We start from the raw sequence: 11,565 nt of genomic DNA, 5'->3' as shown, positions 1-11,565 counted from the left end.
CGTGTCTGAGGCGGACGGGGCCCACCTTCGAGGAATGCTGGGCCCTCGAGGGGGCGCTCTGCCAAGTCGAGGCGGGGTGCCTGCTCCTCGCCCTGTAACACCCCCGGCTGCTCAAGCTGCGGTGATGCGTCCAGTGGGCCGAGGCCTTGGACTTTGCTTCATGCGGGTCGAGCCCTGAGGCCCCCCATGGGTGTCCCCGCTGGCAGAAATGTAAATATGTAAATAGACCTTTGGCTCACTATGGTTTTTTAGTCTAGAGTGTACAGGCAGGCCTTGCAGGCCATGAACCCAGGACCATGTCTGTGAGGCCCAGGTGTTCGGGCCAACCTGTACATACTCTTTACTGGCCCTGATTTGTCACCCTCCCTGGAATAAACGCCTCTTAAAAGTCTATCTATCTATCTATCTATCTATCTATCTATCTATCTCATAAGCTTTCATGAGCTGAAGTTCACTTCATCAGATGCTGTGAAAGGAAGGGCAGAAAGCAGAATATAAGGAGAAAGAAATTAGAATACTAGACACAAGGAGGGAAGGAGTGAGAATAAAATGTAAAAAAAAAATTGACATTTCACCACCACCATTTAGTTCACTGTAGATTTTCATATGTACTCATACATGTGTTCTGTGCACAAGGCTAATGTTTAATGAATTTATGTCAATTAACAGCAAATTCCTAAACATGCCTTTTATTGCAAGGTACTTAACATTTCGTTACAAATGATGAGCTTACTACACTGATGCAATACAACTACTTCTGGGTAGGAACACAGCACTTAGGCAGGCAACTATGGTAAAGAACACTGAATGAAAGAGAAGGAAGAGGAATACCAACCAAAAACAGTTGGACAAAAATTTTTAAGTCATTGTTAACCAACCAAGGTACTTATATGTAAACTTTCATTTGACAGTTTATAACCAGAGTTCATGCAAAGGCCATGTCATGATTTTAATTCATTCAGTCACCAATTTTTTTTTTAAACTTCCCAGACAAACTAATATACCCAGCATGCTGGTAATGTAATATCCCTTGCGAAAGTGATGACCACTAGAGAATTGCAGAGATTTGCGAAACTTCAGGAAAGTTCTTGATGCCTGAGCCCCGAGAACACACTAATCTTTGACTACACATTTGCACATACTGAATTATTCTCTGATGTCTACTATGCAACCCTGGATTGTCCCATGTTTTGCTTCCAACCCATGCTTTATTACATTTGAGTTGTATTAGACATCCAGAACTATCAGGTCAGAAGGGTAAACTATTCTGAGAAACTTTAAAATACATTCAACTGTTCAAATTCTACTTTTGCCTAAAGTAGAATCCACTTGCAGGAGTGCTAAATAATGAATTTTTGAGACAGTCAAATATGCCTTTGCTCATTTACAGTTTAGTACCAGCAATGGCTCCAAAACAGGTTGAAACACCTTTCAGTCTTGAGAACTAGACTCGGAACCCAGAACTCTGGATATACAAAGGAAATCCTTTGTATATTAAAGCAAGCTAAAAACCTAGATTGAAAATACCCATCATTTACCAATGCTTGAAATGCATTTAATGTCCAGGAAACTCTCTCAATCTCACAACAATATCACAAGCACAACTGAGTGTCTTTACAAACAGAGATGGAGTTCCATTTTGGGAGTACACCTTTTTTTCATGTTTTAAAAAGTCAACCTGAGAAAACACATCTACTTTTAGTAAACAAATGCATTCCTATTAGTATCAAATTGAACTCTGAAATAGATTGAACTGCTAAACAAATACAGAAGAGAAAAATACATATATCTTGGTAAGAAAAGGTTGAAAAAATAACAGCAGAAACATGACAATTTTTCATTTGTTGAGCAAGACTCATGTTTATTTGCTTTGAGTGTTTACAAAAGCAGTTGACTATACTGAGAATGGCTCTCATCCACATTAAAAATTGGAATCATATCAATAAGAGTCTGCTTATATTTACTGAACATATAATATGGTACCTGTTTACAAACAGAACTAAAAAAAGATTTTCCTGCAATTACAAATCCAACAATAGTTCATTTTCCAACTAAGCCTACCATTTTAATACTCCAGCTACCTGGATAATGCAGGGATTGTGAACAATTCTGGAAAATCTTTCCAGCTATCTACATTTCAAAATCTCCTAATAGTCAAGTGATAAATAACAAAACACCAAATGCAAAATTTTGCAGGGATTACATTTACCATTTGCAATCTAGCCATTCACCTGGAAGAGCATGTATTTATCCCTTACCCAGAGGGAGTTTGTAACAGTTTTTCATCCATAATAAAGGAAGTCATAAAATAACTTGTCCTTCTTCCTAGGGAAATATATTAGGAAATAAAAAATACTAAGGAATAGACTGACTTGACCTCAGCTGATTATGATTCAGGCTAAATAAAACTGATGACATAATAGTTATTAGAAATTTCACATTTATTAATCATCTCACTGAATTAAGTAAGTGGAACTTGGCTTAGAGAAGACCTTGCTTTATTAGATGGTGACTTAATTATACATACCTTGCAGAAGATTTTCAGCAATAAGCGAGAGCTGAAGGTACTCGGTGGGCACATTTACACAAGATAATACTGTACGGAAGGGGTTACAAATAACTAATAACAAACGCTGATTTAGTAATGCAAGATTACTGCCGGAGTCACAAGACTAAAGTGTTCAAACGTTGCAAAAGCCAACTAAACTAACTCAAGACAGATACAGGCAGGTAAGATAGATATCCTGGTGGTTAAAGGTTCCTTATTTTATTAGACAGCAGTACACAAAGAGGAACTCTGGGCCACAGGATAACCTATGGGTGACCCCCCAGCCAGGAAAGTGCCTGCGCAACAATGGAACAAAGTCTATATGCATGCATAATGATATGATATTGATAGTTACCACTAATTATAATAGGCAAAACAACAACGAAGATGGAGCAATGATATGTAGCAAAGGAAATGGTGATTGGCTGTGGCGTAAGCATGACATAGGGAAGAAATTAGAATATGGGGTGGGGTATACAGTTTATCTGTTGCTTCCCACTAATCTCTGTGCACACACACCTCCTACCCAGGTCAAGACAGCTGCCCTGGGTATTGGAGGTGGGTCTCCTATACTCTCATTAAAGAGATCATTTCCTTGCCTAAATCCGCCCCTGCATTCTATGCAGTCTTCTTTGAAGGCATGGGATGGGTCAGCATTCCCAACAGATACGTTGATGTAGCAATGAGTTACAGTGATGTAGTTCATCGCTACAGCAATGTAGCATCAGCAGGCACTAACCGTGATACCTCCGCTACTGCAGTCATTTAGTACTAAAGCTTTAGCAAGTACTAAATGTACTGCTCAGTACCACCTCTAGTGCTAAAGGTTTAGTAAGTACTAAATGACTGTACAGTACCAACTGCACAGTAGGGCACACGTGTAGTCACGGCCAGTGCCTCACAGCTGCTCAGCACTGACTGTGAAGAATCTGGATTATTTTCTGTGGTCCTACGATGCAAAATATAAATTCACTTACTAGCTAAGACAACACTAGGGATTGGCCAAGACACAGGGCAAAGTTGCTCAACATTGTCATACCACAATTCCACAGTTTTATATCATGACTTCATTTACTTGCAAATGAGTTTCTTCATAAACCTCCCAACCCAGGATTCTCAAACCTTTATCAGAAGTGCTCTATGGTTCTCCAGTAGTGAAAGAGATTGTTACAGAAGGAACAAGGTATGTGTTTGAGAAAATCTCCATCATTAGATGGGAAAAATTGGGACTTGGAAAATTCTGTCCCAGACAACTGCTACTAGAAGATAGATCTGTGATTTTAGGAGAAAGAGGGCATGTCTATATGAGATTAGAGTAAATTACTTTGCAGTATACAGAGCCAGCCCTTCCTATCCTGTGGAACCTGTGGCCGCAGGGGGCCCTGCAGCCAAGGGGCCATGCCCCGCTTGTCCCCCACTGCCTGCGCCATGTTTGAAGGGGCAGGGAACCCCTTCCTGGCCAAGCAGGGGAGAAGTTCCCGGCTCCACTTTGCTCCTGCCCTGGCCCTGGCTCCGAGGAGGGAACCCAGGCATCCCTAGCACATGCTAACTCCACCCCATGCCCCCCATAGCACAGCCCACATGTGCACAGCCCAGCCCCGACTATTTTATTTCAGTGAGTTTATACAGCAATTAATCACAATTTTGATTTTTTGATGGACGGGAGGCCCCCAAAACTATATCTTGCAGGGGCCCCAAAAAATTGTGGGCCGGCCCTGGCAGTAAATGCATCTACACATGCAGAATATTACTGCGCAGTAATTTGCTCTAATCCCAAGTATATTTGCTACCTGTAAATGCAAGTAGCAATTACTACACAGCACAGCATGTGAAACAGCTAACCGGAAGCAAACGTGCTCCTGGTCAGCCAAACAGCAGGGAGTGGGAGATTGCTCTCTGCCCTCAGGAGCTGCCTGCTGCTGGGGTGGGCTCCACCACCAGAAGATGGGCAGGGACACTGTCTCCCTGCCCCAGCAGTAGGGAGCTCCCAGCCCTCACTTCACAATTGCGGAGCAGGGCTGAGAGATACTTATCTCCCGGCCTACTTCTGCAACCTCAGACCCAGGGCTGGGAGATTCTTAGTCTTAAGAATCTCCCAGCCCCAACTCGTGATCACCTTCATGGAGCAGGGGCCAGGGCAGGAGGACATTGTCCCCACCTGGGCTCCCAGGGGTAGGGAGCAATGTCCCAGCCCCCACTAGCAAACAGCTGTCTCCTGACCCTGTGCTCCTTGCCAGCCCCTGGGCTAGCACCCAGGGGGAGCCTAGAGCTCCCCCTGGCTGGTACATGGGGCTGGTGCAGGGCCAGTGGAGGCAGGAGCAGACTGCTACCATGAGCAGCAAATCTGCATCTGCTTCCCCACGCTTGTAGATGCTGGCTCTAGAGTAAACCCACCCCAGAGCACCTGCATGTGTAGATGCATCCTCTATAACCAAAATACTGCAGATATGTGTACTTGGAAGAGAGTCACCCTGCTCAACCTAGCTTAGAGCTAACTCTTTATTAATTCTTTTGAAATGTTATTTATGACTGCAGACTACAAGTGGAGTTGGGAACATGGCATAGGATATATTTACTATTCATTCCTTCATTCAAGAAAGCTTAAACCTCCATGTCAGACTGCCCCAAGCATTTACAAAGCTAATTTTACCAACTCTCTGGGGTGACTGTTTCTTTGTGGAGGAAATAGAAGTTTCCATCTCTAGCTCATATGGGTGATCAGATCAGAAAGAGACATGTCCTAGATGATATTTGTCTGGTCTCTGAGGGACAGACTCGCAGAAGGGTGTGGAAACATTTTTAACTGGTTTGTCAACTAACCACTGAGTAAAAGAAAGGAATTCATTCCTGTGACTTGATTTATGCATGTAGTTGTCCCTTTTATTGAAAGGGCCTGGAAATGCTCAGATACCTGCAGCCATCACCATGGAAATTCCAGGACTTGCACAACAATGCCAAGACTAACTATCTCTTCCTGTAGGGACTGTCTTGGTCATTGTGGGGAGACAAGAACAAACAGGCACACATGCATCATAGGCCACAAACAAAAAACCTTTCACTATATCAGTTCATGACCTGTTTCATTAGCTGCTTCCAAGGAATCAGTCACTTCAGTAATTTCATATTAGTGTTAAAATACAGAGCCAATGGCAGCAAAAACAACATGACAAGAAAAGACCTTGGGTCATCCAAGTGGTGTTAATGACTGGAGAAGAACATGTGGAGAAGTGTCAACTGGCAGGCAAAAGTAAAAAGAAAGCATGTGAAGGGAAGGGGGAGGCAGACACCTGCTGATAATCCCCAGTCCATATTTAGAGATGCCAAACAATATAGCTAATTTTTTTCACTGAAGTATTGAAAAATGAAACATGACATGGATATTAAAGCTTGTAGAGTTTCTGTGCATTTTGATTATGTCCTTCTCACAGATGTTAGCTGTTTTCAAATGGAAAGAACAGTGTCAGACATGAATTTCTCACAAGGCACAGTTTAAAAAAATTTTTTTTGAACAGAAGAGATTCCAGCTCAGCTTCACATGAGTCAGGATGGACAATATTTGGATAACCCTTTGGGAGCAGATTTTGGATGCAAAAAGATAAAAGCCCTTGAAGCAATGTAACACAAAAGAAACTGAAGGTACTCTCTGTAATATGAAGAGAGGGGGAGAAGAAATGATGGGAAGTAGAGAATGTAGGCTGCAGGGACTTATCAGAAAAGCTTGCAGAAAGAGAGCCAACCATCTGACACAGCATTGATTCAATTCTCAAACTGCATTTGGTCTCTATGGTACAAAAGGGTTTTTCTAGATTTCAAAACAACTAAAGAAGTTGCCAATGGTTACTCAGTGCATCGTCTTGTTAAAGAAGTAGTCATGTGTTGCAGCATCCCCAGAAAAAGTAAAGTAAGTTCAAACAAACGCAAGACATTGTGCACACTGCTATCTTCCATGCAAGCCCTGGCCTAGCTGCAGGGGAACTAATAAACCCAAAGTACAAAATTTGATATTATATGAATGCCACAAGATCTTGGTAGCACAGACAGGTCACAACAAACAATTCTAACTGGTGTTTGTTTGTTTTTTTTAAATATTTACAAAAGCAGGCAACTTAAATAGGCTACGTGACTGTGAGATAGCAGAATCTATTGTGCAGTTCAGTAGAAGTATACTGTGTTCAGAGAACAGTTACATTTGGATCAGGGTACTTAATATATAGTAGACACACAGGTGCCTCAAATGGGTACACCCCAAAAATAAACACCCTCAACTCCACCTAAAAAACAACAGGCGGCCAAAATAAATCATGATGAGTAGGTGTCACAAGCTCCTAGCTCAATACCATGTGTATGCAAAGGGTTCCTGTATTCTGCCCCATGTTTAAGAACAGCCAACCCCAGAGCACATTGTGACTCTATGCAGTAAAGGTGGGGACCTGAATAGCAAAGGTGAATTAGGATGGGATACTGCCTGTCACAAGTTACCAATTCAAATTCAGGCTCCGTGAGCAATGAAGAAAGGCTTTTACTCTGCAAAGGCTTTTTGATGACCTACATGAAAGGAGCTGGATAGAACTAGTCCAGTTCCTAGTGGACGTGTATGAAAATCATAAAAATCCATCCTTCAGAGGACACCTTTTAAATTACCCTCTTAATATTAAACATTTATATTTTGGGGAAGCCTGAAAGCCATAATCAATCTAAGTCCCATTATACTAGATGCTGTAGAAGCAACAATTAAAAGGCTCTGTCACAAACAACTTACACTGTCTAAACTAAAGAAGAGATACCATCTAGATCAGAATAGATGTCCACTTGGTGAGGCAATGAGGCTAGGGACATAAGTTACACATAAACTGGTTCAACTGGTGCACAGAAATTGGTTTAAACCTGTAACAGAACAGAAGCTCAGTACACATAAACCAGTTTCAAAATGGATGAAACTGATTTAAGATCAATCTGGTTGAACATAGTATCAGACTCAACTGATTTGGATCAAACCGATTTATGACACTTCTATCCCAGACCCTTTCCTGGTTCAAGTTAAATCACAGTCCCCAGCGTCCTAACATACTTTCCAGCCCTGGCCTGTGATGTCTGCTCCAGAGAGCAGGGCTGGCTGGCCCTGCCCCTCTGCTTCCCAACTGGAGCAGCGAGGGGTGGCTGACAAGGGAGCTGGGGGAGGCAAGCCCAGCTGGAGATGCAGCCCAGTCTACGGGCGGGGGCTGACAAACCCCAGCTGGGGTCTGGGGCCAGGGAGGGGGATTAAACACTCCTTCCCCCACTCAAACTTACTGCTGACTGCCACTGTGGACTACAAATCCCAGAGGCACCTTGAAGCAGAAAGAGGAAGTGATAAGCAGCCCTGCAGAGTGCTGCTGTTTTAATTCTGGACTGCAAATCCCAGAGACCTCAGGGGTAGCAGGAAAAGGAAGTGAACACACAGCCAGAGAGCCATGCTCTAGCACACGCCTACCCCCACCCCCAGCTTCTGGCCTGAACCACTGCAGGCTTGTGCCTGCATTTCCTGAATCAAAGGTAAATGTCTGTTCACTGCTGTTTCAATTTAATCGGTGCAGTTTAGATTAACCTGCAAAGACTGAATCAATTCAGCCTCGGGCTTCTTGACTGTCTGTACCTAGCCTGAATTCTGTACCTGTTTTGAAGGAAAGAACTCATATTGTTCACCAGTAGTGAGTGATTCATATAAAAAGACAAAATGAACTCAGTGACCCATTTAGATGAGCAGTCATCTCACATGTATTTTGGTTATACCAGAATGCCGTAATGATTGTCAGCTTCGGATACCAGTCTTACCCTATCCCTGCTAGTATAGTATTCTACTAACGTTTACTCAGCTATGTTGAGGCAGAATGCAAAAACAGCATTGTCACGTACTGAATTATATTTCTTCCTTTCATTCATTTGTACTGCACTAGAGAAACTTAGCCTATGTGCTTCTATAAAATAAGATTTGAGATCATTAAATTGCATGAGTGTCAGACTAGTTTGCAAGTTGCCAAAGGTCAGAGTGATCCACTAAATTTCAGTAAAAGCCTTCCTGCCCCAGAATAAAATGTTTATACCCCTACCCCCTATTCCAAGTATGACCAAGATGCATGCAATTCTTATTGCAAACAAATATTTTGGCACCCACATCAGAACTTTTTCTTCTTTCCCCCTTAACCAATATGGTGAAATATGCTGTTGGGCGGTTTTTTTGCAGGATTCCAATATCACATGACCAAAGAAAAATGTCTCCCTACTGCTTTTCTCTATTTTTCATTTCATATCTACTGTTTCAATAATAAAGCACTTCATAATTTCAGACTTCACCATTTTGTCTTGGTATGAACAATCATTAAACTGTCTGCTGCTAATGCCCTTAAAAAGCAATTGTTATAAAATTAAGAGTAACACCAGTTTTTATAAAACATACCAGAATAATTTATTTTTGTTTTAAAAGATAAATGAGTAATTAATTGTACCAAAACCAAGACAAAGATACATAAGGAATTTTAAGACTTCTAATTTGATATAAAGGAAGTTTCCTTTCATGCTACTTTGTGTCTTAAGACAGAGAAGGAGATTTTTAAAAGGACAGCCACTGAGCTCCTCACTAGTATATCTGTTTCTGGCCATTTATACTGCCATCCTTACCTTGGTACTTAAAAGTTCATATGTATTGGCCAGCTAGGAAGGTCCTGATCTAACGCCTTATACCTAAATATGACAGAACATTAACCGACTTTTTATGGAACCATTTAATAATATATAGTTAACTATATCACTAGCTATAATTAGACCAAAATGGTCAAATCTATAGAAAGACACTTAACATTCTCAAGAGTTTTAGAATAACTATATTTGAACCTTATTAGTTAACCTGTCTTAAATTATCCACAATTCTTCCTTGAAGAAGGTTTCAGTGATGCTAGTTAAATGTGGTACCTGTCATTGGGCCTTAAAATATCATCTAAATTGGCTGGAAGAAAGTTTATTCTTGTCTCTTAAAACACAGAATAGCAATGTTGCACAAAGGAGTTGCCCAAAAAAACCCTACGCTGTGGAAGCATGAGGTGGAAATCACCATAACTGTGAACAGAGGTAGATCCAGAAGGTGTACAGCAGTACAGTCTTAAAGGAGTGCTATCTGTGATGCTTCTGTCTATAAGTATGGCATTTCCAGAAGACTTTAATGGCTCTCTGAAGAATGCTTCAAATTTTGTGGACAACAGATAAATCTATATAGTAATCTGTGTAGGACTGATGAAAACCATACATCAAATTCTAGAGCAAAGGCAAAAAAGATGATCATTTGGATTCAAATAGGTCTTGGAACCCCCTCCTCCCCCCCCATTTAACCATCTAGACTAAATGTAATGAATCATTTTATAACATACACGTTGCAGCAGGATGGCACACTGTTGTAGAATGTCAGTGTCACAAAGAAAGACTCACAGGCCAAGCCATAGCAAATCATTTGTTTTGCATGTCCTTAGTACAAGGAATTTGCAGGGAAAATTTATAAAAACAGTACTGTAGGGTACATTTTTCAACTACTGCATCTCCTACCAACTTAAAATTACTCTCTAGAATCATATTTTATACAGTTACATGTACGTACTTGTATAGACTTATGTAAGTATATATCATCTGAGTTGTTTACATAAAACTACTGGAGGGGATAGAGAAGAAGCTGGAAAAATACCATGAATTCTGGCACCAAAGAAGACAAGAAAGGGTTGTTAGAGCATTAGCCAAGAAGAAAGCGCTTTGTTTATACCCACCCATTATTACATCAGCTGTTGTGCTGCTGTTTATAATAAAAAAAGTTATGAAAGCCATGATTGGATTATTAACAAAGATAACTCCACATTTTCATTGTTTTAAATGTGTGTTCATTAGCTGTAAAGTTAGTGTAAAGGAAAAACTTTGAGAAGTCATTTTCGGAAAAAAATACAAAATTAACTTAGGTGAAACTTCAGAATCTCTATGGAGAAATTCAAAAATATATTTGACCATATAAGGCCAAAAAATAAATTATTAGATAATATGACAGGAGCTGTTCCTGTTGTTGGTGGCTGCTTACAGTACATACAACCTGACAACAAAGGAAAAAGAAGAGTCTATAATAGAGATACACACGGGCAGCAAAGTTCTTAGCAAGTCCAGACCCAGATCTAAACTTCCTAAAAGGGGCCAAGGGGCCTAGAATCCATGAAGCAATTGTCTTCCTTCCTGCTATGAAGAGAAGAGAAGAATCAAGCAAATTCAAAGTACTATGGATACAAAAAATGCCAAATGTTTTGGATTGTCCTTTTCAGCCTTGCTTTTGGCTAGCACTCACCTCACAGCTGAATGAAACCATTTTCATGATTTTAGGATTCGAGTAATCATAATTTTTTTTTGCGTGCTGTCTGTAAAAAGCATCTGTGCTCAAACCTAGATTTTTGGCTAATATGCATCATTTTGCTTCCCTTCAGTTCTTCAATTTCTACAAAGATGAAAAAAAATTACAAAAATACTTGTCAGTTTTATGCAACAATTTATAGCCATGGCCACAAACTACAACAAGTACTACCAAGATGAAAGCAAAGGGAATTTAGCTTCAGCTGGAATATCTTTCTCTGCCTTGAGAATGACTAAATTACATGAAGCCTAACATTTCAATAGCTATATAAAATATTTACCTGTATTTTAAAAAAATTATAAACATTATTTAAACATTTCTTAATAAAATTGGGATTTCTGAGAATTGTTTCCATATCAAAAAGTATCACTACAGAATATTTTTTTTATGGCCAGCCTTTGCCGTCATTTTAATCCTGCTACTAGATTTGCAATTAGGCCAGAATCGGTATTTGTACACTGATCAAAATATTTTTAAAAAGTGATTTTATAAAAGAGGGGATGATATTTCAAGTTTCATGTTAGAGAACAAAACTCGCTTCATCTATAACATTTTGTTTTTCAAAGAACCATCTTTCTTTTATGGCTTTTGATTAAAGGATTTATATTGT

The 11,565-nt window shown here is 40.3% G+C and overlaps 1 protein-coding gene across 1 annotated transcript in view; it reads right to left on the bottom strand.

The window, feature by feature from the left end:
- Nucleotides 1-10,911, bottom strand: part of ABI3BP (ABI family member 3 binding protein) — a 342,180-nt gene extending 331,269 nt beyond the window's left edge. Inside the window, exon 1 of the mRNA XM_006033054.1 lies at nucleotides 10,893-10,911. The gene's annotated coding sequence lies outside the window, so the exon portion shown is untranslated. The remainder of the gene's footprint in view (nucleotides 1-10,892) is intronic.
- Between the last annotated feature and the right edge of the window lie 654 nt (nucleotides 10,912-11,565).

Source organism: Alligator sinensis, unplaced genomic scaffold, assembly GCF_000455745.1.
Source record: "Alligator sinensis unplaced genomic scaffold, ASM45574v1 scaffold1286_1, whole genome shotgun sequence".
Classification (NCBI taxonomy): domain Eukaryota; kingdom Metazoa; phylum Chordata; order Crocodylia; family Alligatoridae; genus Alligator; species Alligator sinensis.
Note: the sequence above shows the minus strand (reverse complement) of the source record. Positions and strands in the feature narration are given on the sequence as shown.